Raw genomic sequence first — 22,007 nt, 5'->3', positions numbered from 1 at the left:
CACAGTGCAAAAAACAGAGTCGATAAATGTTAGCTGCTGTCATTATCATCATCGTTGGGATTTCATTTGTATGTTACAGGGCTAAACTCCAGAAACTTTAGCTACCTTTGTTTTCATTCTGGAGATTCTTACATAGTGAATTTGCAGAACAAATCCCTTGTCATGTCTGCAGAGTGAATTATTGGCCTCCTGAAACTTCTTGGCCTTTACCAGTATATGTAGTAGTACCATTAGAGAAATTATGAGGAGCTTTTTTATCCTTGTTGGTTAAGTTCTAGTATTTATCAGGAAATAAATGGTATGCAAAAGATGAAGTTCTTCTCAATGAAATGAAGGAGTTGAATTATTGGATCTTTGAGATACCCTTCTAATTCCGAAAATTTTAAATGCTATTGAAACATTGTTATGATAAATTGAGGACATATTAAGAGTAAGCTATAAGGCAAATCGCTGGGGAAAAAAATCATAAATGTTGTGTAAGAGAGATATGCTTGGAAATCTAGCCCATGGGAGGTATTAGTTGTGTGTCATTTTAAGGAATTTGGACTTTTTACTACAAAATGGTGATTTCCAATATAATTATGAGTATGAGGATCCCTTTTTAATGTAAAAAATGAAATCTCCCCACATAAAAATGAATGGCTCTTTAATATTCACTGATTGGGAAAATATGTAATCACAAAAAGTTACATAGTAGGCAGGGTGTTATTAAAGGAGTTTGCTCCAAATCATTGTATCTTTTGTTCTTGGAGTATCTGTATCCAATCTTCTGGGGTTCAATCCCTGCTACCACCCCCCCAAAAAAATTAAATATAGGTTACTGAGAGAATTAGAAGGATCCACTATAGATAGTGCTTAAACTGAGAGATATTGTGATTTCTAACTTAGGTACAAATGTGGATTACTTTATTATCAGTTCTTTGAACCTCCTTAACTCCTTTCAGTAACTCACTGTAATTCTTCATATTGGAATATATCTTCACTCTGGTAGTTTCGTCTGTCAAATCCTGTAACCTAGTATTCCGTTTCCTGAACTGTAATTACCTTACTTTTATTGCACCTGTTATTTGAAATGTATTCCAAGTTTACTACTAGACATGAAGGATATGATGATAAATAAACCAGGCAAAGCACTTTTCCTTAGGAAGCTAGTATTCAAATTGGACAGTTACAGGTTATGCTGTGATAAAATAAATCAAGACCAGCTGCGGTGGAAGGACAGCTAGTACTTGGGAGAGGGGATCAAGAAAAGTCCTCTCTGAAGGGGTGACTTGTAAGTGAATACCTGAAAAATGAGAGGAGGTGAGCTGTTTAAAGAGTTTGGGGGAGAACCTTAAGGTAGAACAAGCAAGTATGAAGTTTCTATAGAATGAAGTTTGGAATATTCTAGGAACACAGTGAACAAGAGGGGAAATGATTTGAGATGAGGTTATAACACATATTTTGTATGTTTAAGCCCTTTAAAAATATTTTGTGGGCTGGGGTTGTAGCTCAGTGGTAGAGCGCTTGCCTAGCATGCGTGAGGCACTGGGTTTGATTCTCAGCACCACATACAAATAAATTTCAAAAATAAAATAAAGGTCCACCAACAACTAAAAAAATTTTAAAAATTTTGTGTTTGTGAATTATTGGTTCAAGTCCTTTTTTTCTTATCAGATTTTGCTCTTTGCCTTTTTGATTTTCCAAAAGTTCTTTCTTTATTATGGGTATTTGAATTAATCTCCGATAAACATCACAAATATTTTCCCAAAATTCGACTGTTGTCTGTTGACTGTGGTACTTTTTTGCTATACAACTCTTAGTTTTGTTGACTCTTAGAATTTCTTTTCTGTTCTCTAGTTTGTTTCTGCTCTGAACTTTATTCTTTCTTTCCTTCTGCTAATTTTGAGCTTAACTTCTTTTTTACTTAGCTCATTTAGGCATAAAATTAGCTTGTTTAAGATCTTTCTTTTTTGATAAGGCATTTATTGTTATAAAATTCCATCTTGGAGATACTTTTGCTGCATTCCATAACTTTTGGTATTTCATATTTCTGTTTTTCCTCAAGATATTTTTGTTTCCTTTTTGATCTTTACTTTCATACATTAGTTGTTCAGAAACATGTTTAATTTCCGCATATTTATGAATTTTCCAAATTTTCTCCTGTATTTATTTCTAGTTTCATACCACCATGATCAGAAAAGACATTTGATATAATTTCAGTCTTTATAAGTTTATTAAAACTTGCTTTTGGCCTAACATATGATCTATGCTGTAGAATGTTCCATGTGCCCTTCAGAAGAATGTGTTTTCTGCTGCTGTTGGATGGAATGTTCTGTATATATTTGTTAGATCCATTAGGTCTAAAGTAGGGCATTGAAGTCTTGTACTATTGTTGTATTGTTATCTCTTTCTCCTTTCAGTTGTTTTAATATTTGCTTTCTATATTTATGTGCCCCAATATTGGGTATGTATATATTTATAATCTTTATAGCCTCTTGGTGAATAGAGTGCTTTATTTTTATATAATGATCTTTGTTGTCTCCTTTTACATTTTTGCCTTAAGTCTATTTTGATATTATGCATAGCCACGCCTGCTCTCTTTTGGTTTCCGTTTGCATGGAATATAAGCCTATGTGTATTTTGTATCTTTATTTTTTGTGGCAGGGCTGGGGATTGAACCTCAGGTGTGCTAGGCAAGCGCTCTACCAATGAGCTACATTCTTGACCCCCCCCCCCCCCCCCCCCCCCCCCCGCGTGTGTGTATTTTTTTTTTTTTTTTTTTTTTTTGGTACTGGGGATTTAACCCAGGGCACTTAACCACTGAGCTCTATCCCCAGTCCACAACCCGCCCCCATCCCTTTTTTTGAGACAGGGTCTCATTAAGTTGTTTAGGACCTTGCTAAATTGCTGAGGTTGGCTTTGAACTTGTGATTTTCCTGCCTCAGCCTCCCAAGTGACTGGGATTGCAGACATGTACTACCATGCCCAGCCCCAAGTGTGTTTTTAAAGCTGAAGTGAGTCTTATAGGCAATATATACTTGGTTTTTGTTTTTGCTTTAGTTCTTTGACTTTGCTGTCTTTTGAGTAGAGAATTTAATCCATTTACATTTAAAGTAATTGTTAATAAGTAAAGACTTATTGCCCTCTTGTTACTTATTTTCTGGCTATTTTGTAGTTTTTTTTAAAATTTTTTTATTCCTGTCATAGTCTTTTTACTGTCTTCCTTTGTGATTTGATGATTTTCTATATTGGTTTGTTTTAATTCCTTTCTGCATTTCTTTCACTTATCCACTAGGTTGTTTTCTTTATGGTTCCCATGTGGTTTACATAAAACATCTTATAGTTTTAACAGTATTATAAGCCTACAGCAACTTAATGTTAATCATACACAAAAAATCCACCCTTTTACTCTCCCCACCCATTTTATGTTTTGATGTTACTATTTACATTTTATTACATTGTGTATTCATTAACAAATTATTGTGGCAAAGTTATTTTTAATACTTTTGTCTTTTAACTTTTATACTAGGGTTAAGTGATTTATATATCACTATTATAGTATTAGAATATTCTGAATTCAACTGTATATTTACCACTGACAGTTTATACTTTCACATGTTTTTATGTTATTAATTAACATGTTTTCATTTCAGCTTAATAACTCCCTTTATTATTTCTTGTAAGACAATATAGTGGTGATGAACTCCCCCAAATTTTGGAAAAGTTTTTATCTTGCCTTCTTTTCTGAAGGACAACTTTGCTGAATAAAATATTTTTGGTTGACAGGTTTTTGTGTTTGTTAGTTTGGGGTTTTTGTTGTTGTTGTTTTTGTTTTTCATTCAGCACTTTTATTATCCCATTCTCTTCTGGCCTGGGAGTTTCTGCTGGGAAATCTGCTGATAGCCTTATGAATGTTCCATTCTATGAAATAAGTTTCTTTTCCCTTGATGTTTTAAAAATTATCTTTGTTTTTTAACAGTTTTTAAAAAAATTTTTTTCTAGATGTCGCTAGATCTTTATTTTTTATTCATTTATTTATATGTGGTGCTGAGAATCGAACCCAGTGCCTCACACATGCTAGGCAAGTGCTCTACCACTGAGCCACAACCCCAGCCCTGCCCCATTAGTGTTTTTCCTCTTTCTCTCTTCTTTTGGAATTCCCATAATGCATATATTGTTTTGCTTGATGGTGTTCCATGATTCATGAAGCCTTTCTTCACTGTTTTTAATTCTTTTTTTCTTCTCTGACTAAATAATTTCAAGCAACTTGGATTTGAGTTCACACATTCTTCTGTTTTATGAAGTCTGGTATTGGTATTCTCTGTTGCATTTTTTATTTCATTCCTTGTATTAATCAACTTCAGAATTTGGTTTTTTTAATAATCACTTTCTTTGTGTTGAACTTCAAATTTCATTTTTGCATTGCTTTCCTGATTTTTGTTGTCTGTGTTCTCTTGGAGTTCACTAAGCCTCTTTAAAACAATAATTTGAACTTCTTCACTTCTTTGGGGTTGCTTAAGGGAAAATTATGTGGTATCATCTATTCATTTCTTTATTTTTTGGGGTATTTCTTATAGCCTTATGTTGATCTGTGCATTTGGTGGAATAGTTACCTTTACAAACTGGTTTTGGTAGGGTGGATGTGTGTAGGCTGACTGAATGGGCTCTGATGTTTCTGGCTCTAGGAAGTTCCAGTGGCATAGTCTTCATGAGTTCTATCAGCTAGGGTTAGTGTTGGTGAAGATTACAGGGGTCCTTAACAGCAAGTCTGCAAATACTTCCTGTGGTATTGAGGGCTATTGGGGTGTTTAGTGATGAAGGCTTCTGGGAATCTCCTGACATCTTTTTCTTCCATGAGGGATATCATAGCTGAGGGGATCTCTTGGCACCAGGTTCAGCTTGAGGACTCTGATATCTGATGTTCAAGCACCTATGGAGCAGATATGGAACCAGAGTCTAGAATGTGGGTGCTCATAAAGCAACAGCAACTCTGGGGTCCAGATGCTGGGTAACTACAATGGCAAGAGCTTTCTTACCTGAGATGAGAGCATCCACAGCAGGCTTGGAATTGGGTCTGGGGAATAGGCATGGACAGAGTGGCCACAGAGCCAAAGTTTGGATTGTGAGCATGAACAAAGCAGTGGAAGGGCTAAGGTCTGAAGTGCAGGTGCATGTGGAGCAACCTTAGCTCTGGATCTGGGGTATATGTGGAGTTTGGGGAGGAATGGAATCGCTGGTCCTGGAGTGGAGCAATAGCAGCTCTTTCTTGAAGAGTGTTGCAGTAGTGATGGTTACCTCAGTAGTGAAATATGTGTCCTCTGTGGAGCAGATCACTGGGGCTGGAAACAGCAAACACCATGGGGTTCTCTTCTTGAAAGTTGTGGGTAGTCTTCAGCTGTCAGGGTAATCATTGAGGTCTTCAGCAGGAAATGCTGCCAAGGTTCTCTGTGGAGCAGGCCATTGTGAATCATGATAGCATCTACTCTATGGGTAATACAGATAGTCTGTGCCCTTCATCTTTGCTCCTATATAACTCCAGATTGTCTCGACCAATGGGCAAACTCCGGAGTCTAGCGAGGGGCAAAGGGGGATTGGAAAATAAAGATTGACAGACACAGATCTTGAAGATTAGGCTGGGATCAGGTGGAGCCTGCTCTCGATGGAGATGCAGGTCTAAAGAGTTAGGGCAGCAATCTTTATTTATATATGTCACATTTTCAGATTAAAGACTATGAAACCATTACTCTTCTTGTTCAGGAAAGTTACAGAAACTAGGATATCCTATGTAGCTTTTCCATAGTTGCAATCCACAGTTGCAAAGTGCAATGTTAGGAGCTTTGTGTTGCTCTCAAGAAAGTCCATTGTTAAAAGTTGCTACAAGGTGGGCAGGAACCAGAGAAGCAGAGCTGGCGAAACATTGTGGTTGTCTAGCATGAGAATTCCTTTCTTCCTGGGAGCTGTGTGCCTGAGAACAAGGTTAGAACTGATCGGGCTCTTGCGCAGAGCCTTCCCATGCAGGGCATTGCTACAGTAGCTAGGCATCCTGTGCCCTTGCACAGAAACATTTTCATGAACTGGGCATGCCACAGCCATGAGGGCATCAGAGACCTCTGATTTCAGTAACTGCTCTCCCATCCTCTGTCACCACACTCAAGACCAGATATATCCACTAAACTGATCTCCCTAGTGATCCACTGTTGCTTTACTATTTTGATATAGGTTCCTAATTGGACCCTTGAGTCCTCTCAGAGCTATTTTTATTTGTGGTTAGCTGATTTTTTTTTTTTTTTTTTTTTTTTGTGGAAAGAAGAATGCTAGTATCTCCTAATCTGCCATCTTGCTGATATCACCTTTCTATTTTTTCTTCTTTAAGTGTTAGAATTCACCAATGAAACCATCTGGGCCTGGGTTTTTCATTGAGGGAACATTTATAATTATAAATCCAACTTCTTTTTATAAATCTTTTCATATATTCTTTTTCTTCTTGAATTAGTTTTGGTCATTTGTGTCTAATTTTTCCAATTCATCTAAAGCGTCTAATTTTTTAGTATAAATTGTGTATAGTTGTAGTAGTTACCATACACAGCAAAACAGACTTTGAAGATATAATGAAAGTTAGAATATTGGTGTGGGGAGATTATCCTGGATTATCAGACTGGGCCCAAGGTGTAATCAAAGTGTGGTTAAATAAGAGTGTTGGAGTGTGGGAAGCCATTCTTATTTAGCAGAATCAGACTAGGTGGAGCCATGGGACGCAGAGGCCTGGCTTCTGGGAACTGCCAGGAAGTATGCGGCACTGCATGGGAGTGGTTCCCTGTCTCCTTCTGGAATTTTCCCCCTGAGAGGATGGCTCCCCTAACTCCACTGTATCCTGTCCATCACAGAAGCAGGTCCTCCCGGTCCTTGCCCCCCTTTACCTGTATATTATAAATAAAGGAGAGTTGGGCGACTCCATGCTGTTGTTGTAAGAGGCCAGAGCTGGTATGGCCACACCAGTCATGCCCCGTCTCTCATAGAATATTGGCTCTTGTGTGTTCATTGAGTAGGTAAGTTTTTGGGGTAATAGAGAAACCGCCAACATCCTCCTCTGGCAGTTAGCCATTTCCTCCTCCATGTAGGAAGTGGCAGAGAGGACCCCCACATTGGAGTTTTGGACATGATCAGAAGGGGAAAAGGCAATGTGATTACAGAGGAAGAGATGGAGTGAGGCAGTTGCAAACCAAGGAACGTGGGCTGACATCAGAATGTGGAAGAAGCAAGAACAGATTTTTCCCTTAAAGCCTTCTGAGGGAGAATGCTGATGGTAATTTTTGGTTGAGTGTAGACTCAGACTTCTGGCACGTTTGGGATATGGCAGTTTAAAGTCTCCAGAAAGGCAGATTTAGCAAAGCAAGATATGATTATAGACATCTAGGGCTGGGGATGTAGCTCATTAGTAGAGCACTTGCCTAGCAATTCATGAGACCTTGGGTTCAATCCCTAGCCATGTAAACACACACACACACACACACACACACACACACACACACACATATACTCGCACGCACCCGCACAGGCATCTAGATGCAACACTATAGAAGTAGTCTAAATTTCTTTGATTGTATAACCTTATTAGTAGAAAACATGAACACTTACCATTGATGTTTCTATGTGTATTTATACGTTATTTAAAATACTACAATTTATTTGTAAAATCTCAAATACCAAAAATTAAAACTGGTAAATAATATTTCTAAAAATTACTTTTAGCTAAATTTTATGTTAGTGGTACAAAACCCTAAAAGCATTATTATGTCTAAAAAGTATGATTTAACACTTTGTGATAGGTGAATGGAAGGTCTGGTTCTAAAGCCAATTTATTTTAGTGTTTGGTTTTCAAACCAAACATTTGAACCAGATATCTTTAAAGATTTGAAATTCTATATGGAAGAAGTGGTTCTTGGTTGGTAAAATCACAGTACTTAATTTAAATTTCTATTCTGTTATACAAAATTTTTAGTTCCAGTAAAATGCCATCTCCTATGATTAATTAACGCTTGAAACCAATTGGAAGTATTGCATTTTATTTATATTTAAAAAGAAAAATGAGTTCTAATCTTCTGAACTCTTTTTTTGAGATTTTTAAACAAATAAGAAAATTGCTTTGGGCTGGGGCTGTGACTTAGTGGCAGAGTGCTTGCCTAGCATGTGTGAGGCACTGGGTTTGATCCTTAGCACCGCATACAAAAATAAGCAAATAAAATAAAAGCATGCTGTCCATGGACAACTACAATTTTTTAAAAAAAGAAAATTGTTTTCAAGTTTTTAAAATATGAAATTATGAATGCTTTGCATTGATTGGCACATTGTTTTCACACACTCAAAATAATGTGAAATGGAAATATTTCCAATCACTTTCAAAATGTTCTCACCTTAACATGAGTTTATTTCAAAAAGATAGTTCTTTTCCTATTAATTATTAAAGTGCCACCACCTTACTCTGAAAGGACAGATTTTAAAAAATGTATTTTAAAATATCTACTATATCTACCAGTTTACATACTACTGACACCCATTTGTCATCACAGAAAACTTGAGTAAATTTGAAATGTTTTTTTTTTTAAAACCAAAGTATGTGACATTTCTTTACATCTATCAACTTTTTTTTTTTTTTTTCCTGTGCTGGGGTTGGAACCTGGGGCCTCTTGCATGCTATCTGCGTACTCTACCACTGAGCTGCACCTCCAGCTCAAAAGAATTAAAAAAAAAAAAAAATCTAATTTTTTTGAGACAGTGTCTCACTGAGTTGCCCAGGCTGATCTTAAACTTGCAACTTTCCTGCCTCAGTCTTTCAAATAGCTGGGATTACAGGTGTGCACCATCATGCCCAGCTACATTTGCCAACTTTATTACTTTGGCATGAATTTTCTTTTTTTCTTTTTTTTTTTTTTTTTTGCTGTACTGGGGATTGAACTCAGGGCCTTATGCTTGTGAGGCAAGCACTCTACCAGCTGAGCTATCTCCCCAACCCAGCATGAATTTTTAAAATGATCATTTCTTATCCATGGTTTAGCAGACTAGATATTCAGTTATATAAGGTAACACAATTGATCAGTTTACTTCATTAGCAAATGCAGTGCCCTGAAATCACATGGAAAGTATAAAGCACTTACATGAACCCCACTGAGCATGAAACACTTCCTCAGGGTGTTTATCTGCTGCCCAGAGCCAACCAATTTACACTTACTTTCCTGTTGACCAAAAATGAAAATTTCTAATGTTTTCTACTGCAACTCTAGGGGATAATGCTTGGACCCTGTTGTGGGTGTCCTTGCTTCATAGTTACAGAAAACGCCAGAGAATGAAGAGGAGCCATTGCTTTTGAGCTTGGTAGGGAAAAAGAAGATTGAAAAATATCTTTTTTGATTTGCCAATTCCACGTACCTGTAACTTGTATGATGAATGGTAGGGTCTAGACAATCAAATCAGTTAATAACTCTTCTTATGTGGAAGTTGAGTTGGAGGAAGGTTGGCAAAATCTTCCCTTCTTGGCAATAATTTTTTCTCTTCATGCCAAGTTGTTTTTAATTAGAACTTATAATTATACATTAATAGTGGGATTCATTATACCATAATCATACATGTGCATAACATAATTTGATAAGTCTCTTTCCCCAGTCCCTTCCCTATTCCTCACCTTCTCCCTCCCCATGATCCACTTGCTCTGCTCTGCTGATCTCCCTTCTATTGTTGCTGTTGTTATTGTTATTATTTTGGCAACCATTTTTTTTATATATTGAAACTACAGTTAATTTTACTTATCTGTCTTCACCAGACTGAAACTCTTGAGAGTAAGAATACTTCAAGCTGGAATCTACCTTGTGCCAGGCATATAGTTGTGTTAGCATATTGGTAAACATTAATTAATTAATTAATTAATTAATATAAGTATAGTGACTACTCAATTAGGATTAGGAAGTAGACGTATTCTAGGAAAAGGCAAACATATAAGTTGGCAGGTTTTCAAAGAAAAGTATGGAATGAAGCAGAGTGGATCAAAAAAGTCATTGGAGAAGGAAGTGTAGACAATGTATATGATATCCAGACTTTTCAATAAAAGTGCCACAAGGAGTTTCTATTCAAGGTGGGGCCAAAGGTAGAGGGATGAAAGGCATGGTGGAAATGACTGAAATCAAAATTCTCTGCAGGTTCAGGAGAAATTCTAGGATGTGTCAGAGGCTTTATGAGGCATGTTTAGAACTGTTGCTCAAGATTCTGATAGGAATTTTGCAAGGACTTATTTTACTGATGCTGTTGTCATTGAAGAGAACTCTGTTTAGCTGAGGCAGGAAAAGTAAAAAAGTAGTAAAGTGATTGGGGAGGAGGTTTCCCATCTACCCACCCACCTCTCCAACCTCTAATAACCAACCTTCTCTCCACTTTTGTGAGTTCAGTGTTTTTAGATTCCATTTATGAGATCATGTAGTTTTTGTCTATGTAGTCCTTTATCAATTAGCATAATGTTTTCCAGGTTCATCCATGTTATTGCAAATGACAAAATTTCCTTCTTTTTCTTTTTCTTTTTATTATTATTTTTTTTGGCTTTATAATTTTTTTATTTATTTATTTTTTTTATTATTGTACACAAATGGGATACATGTTGTTTCTCTGTTTGTACATGGCATAAAGGCATACCATTTGTGTAATCATAAATTTACATAGGGTAATGTTCGATTCCTTCTGTTATTTTTTTCCCTTCCCCCACCCCTCCCACCCCTCTTTTCCCTCTATACAGTCCTTCCTTCCTCCATTCTTGCCCCCCTCCCTAAACCTAACTCTAACCCTAACACTAACTCTTCCCACCCCCCATTATGTGTCCTCATCCACTTATTAGCGATATCATTCTTCCTTTGGTTTTTTGAGATTGGCTTATCTCACTTAGCATGATATTCTCCAGTTTCATCCATTTGCCTGCAAATGCCATAATTTTATCATTCTTTATGGCAGAGTGATATTCCATTGTATATATATACCACAGTTTCTTTATCCATTCATCAATTGAAGGACATCTAGGTTGGTTCCACAATCTGGCTATTGTGAACTGAGCAGCTATGAACATTGATGTGGCTGTATCTCTGTAATATGCTGATTTTAAATCCTTTGGGTCTAGGCCAAGGAGTGGGATAGCGGGGTCAAATGGTGGTTCCATTCCAAGTTTTCTAAGGAGTCTCCATACTGCTTTCCAGAGTGGCTGCACTAATTTGCAGCCCCACCAGCAATGTATGAGTGTACCTTTCTCCCCACATCCTCTCCAACACCCATTGTTGCTTGTATTCTTGATAATCGCCATTCTAATTGGGGTGAGATGGAATCTTAGGGTGGTTTTGATTTGCATTTCTCTTATTACTAGAGATGTTGAACATTTTTCCATGTTTGTTGATTGCTTGTAGATCTTCTTCTGTGAAGTGTCTATTCATTTCCTTAGCCCATTTGTCGATTGGATTATTTGCATTCTTGGTGTAGAGTTTTTTGAGTTCTTTATAGATTCTGGAGATTAGTGCTCTATCTGAAGTATGATTGGCAAAGATTTTCTCCCACTCTGTAGGCTCTTTCTTCGCATTGCTGATAGTTTCCTTTGCTGAGAGAAAGCTTTTTAGTTTGAATCTATCCCAGTTATTAATTCTTGCTTTTATTTCTTGTGCTATGGGAGTCCTGTTGAGGAAGTCTGGTCCTAAGCCGACATGTTGAAGCTCTGGACCTACTTTTTCTTCTATAAGATGCAAGGTCTCTGGTCTGATTCCGAGATCCTTAATCCATTTTGAGTTTAGTTTCGTGCATGGTGAGAGATATGGGTTTAGTTTCATTCTGTTGCATATGGATTTCCAATTCTCCCAGCACCATTTGTTGAAGAGGCTATCTTTTCTCCATTGCATATTTTTGGCCCCTTTGTCTAGTATGAGAAAATTGTATTTATTTGGGTTTGTGTCCGTGTCCTCTATTCTGTACCATTGATCCACCTTTCTATTTTGGTACCAATACCATGCCGTTTTTGTTACAATTGCTTTGTAGTAGAGTTGAAGATCTGGTATTGCGATACCCCCTGCTTCACTCTTTCTGCCAAGGATTGCTTTAGCTATTCTGGGTTTTTTATTCTTCCAGATGAATTTCATAATTTCTTGCTCTATTTCTGTAAGGTACATCATTGGGATTTTAATTGGAATTGCATTGAATCTGTATAGCACTTTTGGTAGTATGGCCATTTTGATAATATTAATTCTTCCTATCCAAGAACATGGGAGATCTTTCCATCTTCTAAGGTTTTCTTGAATTTCTTTCTTTAGTGTTCTGTAGTTCTCATTGTAGAGGTCTTTCACCTCTTTTGTGAGATTGATTCCCAAGTATTTTATTTTTTTTGAAGCTATTGTGAATGGGGTAGTTTTCCTAATTTCTCTTTCTGAAGATTCATCGCTCATGTATAGAAATGCCTTAGATTTATGTGCATTGATCGTATATCCCGCTACTTTACTGAATTCACTTATGAGATCTAAAAGTTTTCTGGTGGAATTTCCTGGTTCCTCTAAGTATACAATCATATCATCAGCAAATAGGGATAGTTTGAGTTCTTCTTTGCCTATTCATATCCCTTTAATTTCTTTGGTCTGTCTAATTGCTCTGGCTAGAGTTTCAAGGATGATATTGAATAGAAGTGGTGAAAGAGGGCATCCCTGCCTTGTTCCAGTTTTTAGAGGGAATGCTTTCAGTTTTTCACCATTTAGAATAATATTAGCCATGGGCTTAGCGTAGATGGTCTTTACAATGTTAAGGAATGTTCCCACTATCCCTATTTTTTCTAGTGTTTTGAGCATGAAGGGGTGCTGTATTTTATGGAATGCTTTTTCTGCATCTATCGAAATAATCATGTGATTCTTGACTTTAAGTCTATTGATATGGTGAATTACATTTATTGATTTCCTGATGTTGAACCAACCTTGCATCCCTGGGATGAAACCCACTTGATCATGGTGCACTATCTTTTTAATATGTTTTGTATGTGATTTGCTAAAATTTTGTTGAGAATTTTTGCGTCGATGTTCATTAAGGATATTGGTCTGAAATTTTCTTTCCTCGATGTGTCTCTGTCTGGTTTAGGCATCAGGGTAATATTGGCTTCATAGAATGAGTTTGGGAGGGTTCCCTCCTCTTCTATTTTATGGAATACTTTGAGAAGTATTGGAATGAGCTCTTCTTTAAAAGTTTTGTAGAACTCGGCTGAGAACCCATCTGGTCCTGGACTTTTCTTTGTTGGTAGGCTTTTGATGACTTCTTCTATTTCATTACTTGAAATTGGTCTATTTAAATTGTGTATGTCCTCCTCGTTCTGTTTAGGCAATTCATATGTCTCTAGAAACCTGTTGATGTCTTCGAAATTTTCAATTTTGTTGGAGTATAGATTTTCAAAATAGCTTCTAATTATGTTTTGTATTTCTCTCGTGTCTGTTGTGATATTTCCTTGTTCATTCCGAATTTTAGTGATTTGGGTTTTCTCTCGTCTTCTCTTTGTTAGTGTGGCTAAAGGTTTATCAATTTTGTTTATTTTTTCGAAGAACCAACTATTTATTTTGTCAATTTTTTGTATTGTTTCTTTCGTTTCAATTTCGTTGATTTCAGCTCTGAGTTTAACTATTTCCTGTCTTCTACTACTTTTGGTGTTGGTCTGTTCTTCTTTTTCTAGGGCTTTGAGCTGTAGTGTTAGGTCGTTTATTTTTTGAGTTTTACTTCTTTTATTAAATGCGCTCCATGAAATAAATCTTCCTCTAAGTACTGCTTTCATAGTGTCCCAGAGATTTTGATATGATGTTTCTTTGTTCTCGTTTACCTCTAAGAATTTTTTAATTTCCTTCCTAATATCTTCTGTTATCCATTCATCATATAGTAGCATATTGTTTAATCTCCAGGTGTTGGAGTAGTTTCTGTTTTTTACTCTTTCATTAATTTGTAACTTCAATCCATTATGATCTGATAGAATACAAGGTAGTGTCTCTATCTTCTTGTATTTGCTGACATTAGCTTTGTGGCATAATATATGGTCTATTTTAGAGAAGGATCCATGTGCTGCTGAGAAGAAAGTGTATTCGTTCTTGGTTGGATGGTATATTCTATAAATGTCTGTTAAGTCTAAATTATTGATTGTGTTATTGAGATCTATGGTTTCTTTGTTCAATTTTTGTTTGGAAGATCTGTCCAGTGGTGAGAGAGGCGTGTTAAAATCACCTAGTATTATTGTGTTATGGTCTATTTGGTTTCTAAAATTGAGAAGGATTTGTTTAACATACATGGATGAGCCACTGTTTGGGGCATAGATGTTTATGATTGTTATATCTTGCTGATTTATGCTTCCCTTAAGCAGTATGAAATGTCCTTCCTTATCCCTTCTGACTAACATTGGCTTGAAGTCCACATTATCTGAAATGAGGATGGATACTCCAGCTTTTTTGCTGAGTCCATGTGCATGGTATGATTTTTCCCATCCTTTCACCTTTAGTCTATGGGTATCTCTTTCTATGAGGTGAGTCCCTTGCAGGCAACATATTGTTGGATCTTTCTTTTTAATCCAATCTGCCAGTCTATGTCTTTTGATTGATGAATTCAGGCCATTAACATTCAGGGTTATTATTGAGATATGATTTGTATTCCCGGTCATTTGGTTCATATTTAAAATTTTATTTATTTATTTATTTATTTTTTGACACATCTTGGTTCCTCCTTTATTTGACAGTTCCTTTAGGATAATTCCTCCCTTTGCTGATTTGCTTCTTTGTTTTTTATTTCTTCCTCATGAAGTATTTTGCTGAGAATGTTCTGTAATGCTGGCTTTCTTTTTGTAAATTCTTTTAGCTTTTGTTTATCATGGAAAGATTTTATTTCATCGTCAAATTTGAAGGTAAGTTTTGCTGGGTATAAGATTCTTGGTTGGCATCCATTTTCTTTCAGAGCTTGAAAAATGTTGTTCCAGGCCCTTCTAGCTTTTAGGGTCTGGATTGAAAAATCTGCTGATATCCGTATTGGTTTCCCCCTGAATGTAATTTGGTTCTTTTCTCTCACAGCCTTTAAAATTCTGTCTTTATTTTGTATGTTAGGTATTTTCATTATAATGTGCCTTGGTGTGGGTCTGTTGTAATTTTGTGTATTTGGATCCTATAAGCCTCTTGGACTTGATTTTCCATTTCATTCTTCAGATTTGGAAAATTTTCTGATATTATTTCATTGAATAGATTGTTCATTCCTTTGGTTTGTTTCTCTAAGCCTTCATCAATCCCAATTATTCTCAAATTTGGTCTTTTCATGATATCCCATAGTTTTTGCAGATTCTGTTCATGATTTCTTACCATCTTCTCTGTTTATTCAACTTTGTTTTCGAGGTTAAATATTTTGTCTTCAATATCTGAAGTTCTGTCTTCCAGGTGTTCTATCCTATTGGTTATGCTTTCTATGGAGTTCTTAATTTGGTTTATTGTTTCCTTCATTTCAAGGATTTCTGTTTGGTTTTTTTTCAATATCTCTAACTCTTTATTGAAATGATCTTTTGCTTCCTGAGTTTGCTCTGTTAACTGTCGATTGGTGCGATCATTCAATGCCTGCATTTGCTCTTTCATCTCATCATTCAATGCCTGCATTTGCTCTTTCATCTCATCGTTTGCTTCCCTGATCATTTTAATTATGTACATTCTGAACTCCCTTTCTGTCATTTCTTCTGCCATGCTGTCATTGGATTCTATTGATGTAACATCTAGATTTGTTTGGGGCATTTTCTTCCCTTGTTTTCTCATATTGTTCAGGAATCAGTGGGTCATTAAGATATTGCAGATTTCCTCTATCGACTTATAATGTCCCTGAAGATTGCTAGTATATCCCCTCTTATCCTTCAGTAGCCTGAAGTCTTGGAGGAAGTTGATAATGCGGAGCTCCACGAAGAAGCTGCCTCTCTAGGGGTGGTGACCCTCAGGTGGCGTATATTCCCTGCTAGTGGGCAGAGGTGCCTCCACTTGTTGACCAATGATCATCCAACAGGGAATTAGGCTGCGGGCTGAGGCAAGGCCTGTTTGTGCCTGTGTCTCTGGTTTTACCGTCCCTGTGGGAAAACCTCTCCCGGCAGGGAAGACTCACTTGGTGGGGACGTCTCGCTGGTCAGTTCCCCTCCTAGAGGTTCCCCTCAATCTACAACTACCGCCTGGGCTGGGCTGTCTTCCTCTGTAATGTTCCCAGGGGCCCGGACCTACCTCCTGGGCCTGGGAGCCTCACCCTCTGCAGGCGAGTCTCCTTAGGCTGCCTCTCCCAGAGAATCTGCCCGCAGTCCTGGAAACTTCGCTCCGCCCCTAGGCGTGTCTCTGTGCGGCTCTTCCAGCAAGAAGCCACCTAGCTCCTGGGACCCTGCTCTGCACCTAATCGCCTGGCTATGTGGCCCCTCCTCTGAGCCGCCACCTGGAGCCCCGTACAATAGCTCCAATACCCAGAGACCCGCCACACACCTCCTCCTCCGGACAGTAGCCCGGTTTCCGACGCAGTCACTAGGAGTCCAAGCAACTCAGTTCGCGTCTCCTCCTCCCGCCAACCGCCCGTAGCCCTAGGCAGTCACTCCAATCCCAAGTGACCCGCCCTTTTCCTCCTCCTCCTCCTCGGGGTAGCCCCCCAGGTGTTTAGGAGCGGTGACTCTGAGACCAAGCGACCCACCGCGCTCCTCCTCCAGGCAGGCCACCGGTGTTCAGGAGCGGTCGCTTTGAGTGCAATTAACTCACCACTCGCTTCCTCCTCTGGCAACCGCCTATGGCTCTGATGCAGTCACTCCTAGACCAAGCGACCCACCACGCTTCTCCTCTTCCTCCGGGCAACCCCCCGGGTGTTCAGAAGCGGTTGTTCTGAGTCCAAACAGCTCACGATGCAGCTCCTCCTCTGGCAACCGCTTGTGGCTCTGATGCAGTCACTCCTAGACTAAGCGACCCGCCGAGCTTCTCCTCTTCCTCCGGGCAACCCCCCGGTGTTCAGAAGCGGTCGTTCTGCGTCCAAACAGCTCGCCATGCAGCTCCTCCTCAGGCAGCCGCCCGGAGCCCCAGTGGTTGCTCCGAGACCAAGCGCTGTGCTGAGCCGCCTCCTCTACAATGATCCCAGTTGTCCGTGTTTACCGCTCCAGTGGGGGGAGGGGCATCTCGCCGAGCAACTCTACTTCACAAAGTTCCCTGCGTTCCGGGGCTACCGCCCCATCTGGGACGCCTCCCCAACGGGAGAGACTCACCCGGTGGCCTTGAGCTGGTCCCAAGTCTCTCACTATCTCCTCTTTTGAATCCTGCGTCCTGGAGCAACATGAAATGCAGCCGCCCTCTAGGCCGCCATCTTGAAACTCATCTCCTTCTTTTTATTTTTTAAAGAAAAATATTTACTCCATTTGGTATCATGCAGTATCTTTCAGAGTTCCATATAAATTTTAAATACAGAACTTGAATAGAAACATGCAACTAGCAACACAAATACTTATGTTTTTTTCCGTTTGGGAGGGAGTTATCTATATTACAACTATCTTATTGCAGAGGGTTATGAGAAACAGATTGCTGTGAACTTTTCAATTTCCATTAAAAAGTCAGACCTGGAGTTTTTTTCTGCAAAAATTACAAGTAAATTTAATACATTCATTGAGCCTTGTTAAAGACATTTTAAAATTAATTTATTTTAAAATTATAATTATTTGTTATTAGTTATTTTAAATTATAATTGTTTTTAAATTATAATTATATTAGTTGTATGAAACAATGATATTCATTGTGACAGTTTCGTACATCATCTCCACCCTCCCTATTTCCTTCTTTTTTCCTTTTTCCCCTCCCCATAGTCACCCTCCCCTTCCCTAACATCTCCTTTCTATTTTCATGTTATCTTTTCTTCTCCTAGATTCTATATGTTTATTGTATTATATGTGCTTTCGGTAGTAAAATTTTAAAAATGATTTTGTATTTCTGATTTCTTTTTTTGGTATTTTTACCAAAAAAAAAATTAGTGCATTGTAGATATACATAATATGTTTACAGTATTTATGACATATTTTTAAGTGCATATAGCATAGTTTTCTTCATTTCAGTCCCCATTACTATTCCTTTCTCTTCCCTCTTCCCTCCCTCTGATCGCTTTTCTCTACTGGTTTTCCTTCTGGGTATTTATTTTTAACTGTCATATTATAGTTACATGTAAAAATAGAATACATTGTGGTATATTCATAATGCACATAGCATAATTTGGTCAACTTTATTCCCGGTTCTTCCCCTTTACCTTCCCTCCTTGCTCACACATTTCCCTGCTTCTACTTTGTTGCTCTCCATTCTATTTTTATGAGTTCTTCCTTTTTATTCTTTTTTTCTTTATAGCTTCCACATATGAGAGAGAACATTTGCCTCTTGACTCTCTAAGATCGACTTATTTTACTTAGCATGATTTTCTCCAGTTCTATTTGCCAGCAGATGACATAATTTCATTCCACATCTTCTTTGTTGATTCATCTATTGATGGGCACCTAAGTTGGTTCTATAAGTTGGCTCTTGTGAATTGTGCTACTATTTATATTTATGTATGTATCATTACAGTATGCTGATGTGATCTTTTGGATAAATATCAAGAAGTGGAATACCTAGGTCATATGGTGGTTCCATTCTTAGTTTTTTGAGAAAACTCTGTACAGCTTTCCAAAGTGGTTATACAATTTGGAGTCCCACCAAAAATGTATAAGTGTACTTTCCACCCCCCACATCCTTGCCAGCAATTCTTGTTATTTGTACTCCTTTTCTGGGGGGTACTGGGGCTTGAACTCGGGGACACTCGACCACTGAGCCACATCCCCAGCCCTAGTTTGTATTTTATTTAGAGACAGAGTCTCACTGAGTTGCTTAGCACCTTGCTTTTGCTGAGGCTGGCTTTTTACTCAAGATCTTCTTGCCTCAGCCTCTGGAACCATTGCGATTACAGGTGTGCACCACTGCACCTGGCTTGAATTCTTTTTTTTTTTAGTTGTCAATGGAATATTTATTTATTTATATGTGGTGCTGAGAATCAAACACAGTGCCTCATATATGCTGGGCAAGTGCTCTATCACTGATCTACGACCCCAGCCCTTGTTATTTGTATTCTTGATGATTGTACCATTCTGACTGGGTTGAGATGAAATCTTAGTGCAGTTTTTTCTTTTTGTTGTTGTTGTTGTTTGTTTGTTTCTTTTGTGGTGCTGGGGATTTGAACCCAGGGCTTTGTGCTTGTGAGGCAAATACCCTACCAACCAAGCTTTATCCCCAGCCCTTAGTGCAGTTTTGATTTGAAACTCCCTGATTGTTAAGGATGTTGAACATTTTTTCATATATTTGTTGGCCATTTGTATTTCTTCTTTAGAGAAATGTCTAGATCTTTCATCCATTTATTGAGTGGGTTATTAAGTCTTTTTAGTGCTAGGTCTTTTGAGTTTTTTGTATTTTCTGGTTATTAATCTTCTGTCAGAAGAATTGTCAAAGGTTCTCTCTTTATGAACTAATTGTTTACTGTGTAGAAGCTTTTAAATTTGATGGCATTCTATCCCACTTATGATTCTTTATTTTATTTCTTGAAATTTAGGAGTGTTAGGGAAATCATTGCCCACTCCAGTGTGTTGGAGTGTTGCCTCTGTTTTCTTCTAGTAGTTTCACTGTTTATGTTCTAATTCCTGTTTTTCATCTACATTGAACTGATTTTTGTGCAGGGTGAAAGGTAGGGATCTAGTTTCATTCTTCCACATATTGATATATGGTTTTCCCAGAACCATTTGTTAAAGAGGGTATCTTTTCTCCAACTTATACTTTTGGAACCTTTATCAAGGATCAGGTGACTGTAATTATGTGAATTTGTCTCTGTGTCTTCTAGTCTATTGGTCTTCATATCTGTTTTTATGCCAATACCATGCTGTTTTTGTGATTGTAACTCTGTAGTATAATTTGAGATTAGGTTATTGTAATGCCACCATCCTTGGTCTTGTTGCTTAGGATTGCTCTAGCTGTTCTGGGTCTTTTATTCTTCCATGTAATTTTTTGGGATTGAATCCAGGGCCTTGTGCTTGCAAGGAGAGCACTCTACCAACAGAGCTATCTCCCCAGCCCTCTTCCATATAAATTTTAGGGCTATTTTTTCTAAATCTGGGAAGAATGTCCCTGGTATATTGATGGGAATTGCATTGAATCTATAGATTGCTTTTGAAATATGGCCATTTGATGATATTAATTCCACCTCTCAATGAACATGGTAGGTATTTCCATCTTCTGTTCTTCAATATTTTATAATTTTCATTGTAGAAGTCTTTAATCTCCTTTGTTAGATGTATTCTCAAGTATTTTTTTGAGATTATTATGCATGGAATAATTTTTAAATTTTTTTCTTAGTGTATTTTTTAATGGAGTATATAAAGAGCTGTTGATTTTTGTGTGTTGATATTGTACCCTATGACTTCACTGAATTTGTTTATTAGCTCTAGCTATCTTCTGGGGGAGTTTTTGGGTCTTCTAAATATAGCATTATGTCATCAGTAGAAATGGTTTGACTTCTTCTTTTCCTGTTTGTGTCACTTTAATTTCCTTTTACTGCCTGATTATTCTTGCTAAAGTTCCAAGAACTACATTGAATAGGAGTGGTGAGATGAACATCTTTGTCTTTTATTTCTGATTTTAGAGGAAATGCATTCAGTTTTTCTCCATTTAGTATGATATTAACTATGGGCTTATCATATATAGCCTTTATGGTATTCAGGAATGTTCCTTCTACACCTAGTTTCTTCAAGTGTTTTTAACATGAGTGGGTGCTCGATTTTGTCCAAGAAGTTTTTTGCATTTATTGAGATGATCATGTGATTTTTTTTCCTTGATTGTATTTAAGGGATGAATCACACTTATTGATTTAAAATATTGACCCAAACTGCATCCCCGGGATGAAACCCATTTGATCATGGCATATAATCTTCCTAATGTGTTTTGGAGGCAGTTTGCTGATATTTTGTTAAGGAGGTTCGCATCCATATTCATCGAAGACTGTGGAGAGTGGTGACTTGAACCATGATCTCTGATTGCTTCATGACCGCTTTGTGCAAAGGTGCAGGTCAAGATGGCCCGATCACTGTAGTGATGCTGGCCTGAGGAGGCTCCATGCAAAGACACAGAGCTGTTATCAGTTGGGACTTTAAGTTCAGGCACCAACTCTTGGGGCTAGATAATTCTGTGCATAACAAGACAATCCTATTTTCTCACCAGTCTTGCATCCTTCAGATTGCCTGCTTTGCTGAAACTTTCCCACAAATAACCTTTTGATGAAAAAACTTATATAATCAACATGCTGTACTAGCTCTGGGTCATTATTCCTCCATCAGAGGGTAATGTTCCACCTAGCCCCAGCGTTTTCTCTTTCTGTGTGTCTGTCTTTTCTCAATCCCTCATTGTCCCTTGCCTGGTATTTTCTGAATTAACAACGTGGCAGAGAGATGGGGCCGAGGCAAAGGATATTGGTTTGTAGTTTTCTTACTTTGATGAGTCTATCTGGTTTTGACTGGTGTGATATTGGCTTCATAGAATAAGTTTGGTAGTATTCCCTCCTTTTATATTTCATGGAATAATTTGAGAAGAATTGGCATTAGTCTGGTAGAACTCATGTTCTTTTTTGGAATACTATTTCAATCTTGTTGCTTGATACTGGCCTGTTTAGGTTTTCTGTGTTCTCTTGGTTCAATTTAGGTTGGTAGTGAGTGTCCATAAATTTGTCCTTATCTAGTAGATTTTCCAATTTTTAGTTTTTAAAATAGTCCCTTATTCTGAATAAAATAGTCCTTTATGATCTTCTGTGTGTCTGTGGTGATATCTCTTTTTTAAAATCTCTAACTTTGTTGATTCGGATCTTCTCACTCTTTTGGTTACTTTGGCTAAGGGTTTATCAATCTTGTTTTTTTCAAAGCTTCAACCCTTGGTTACATTGAAAATACATTGTATAGTTTCTTTCTACCCCACCCC

General features: G+C 37.7%; 1 protein-coding gene across 1 annotated transcript in view; it reads left to right on the top strand.

Moving 5' to 3' along the window:
* Window positions 1-22,007, top strand: part of C2cd6 (C2 calcium dependent domain containing 6) — a 171,352-nt gene that overhangs the window by 525 nt on the left and 148,820 nt on the right.

This window comes from Sciurus carolinensis, chromosome 3, assembly GCF_902686445.1.
Source record: "Sciurus carolinensis chromosome 3, mSciCar1.2, whole genome shotgun sequence".
NCBI lineage: Eukaryota > Metazoa > Chordata > Mammalia > Rodentia > Sciuridae > Sciurus > Sciurus carolinensis.
This window is presented reverse-complemented; position numbering and strand designations above follow the sequence as displayed.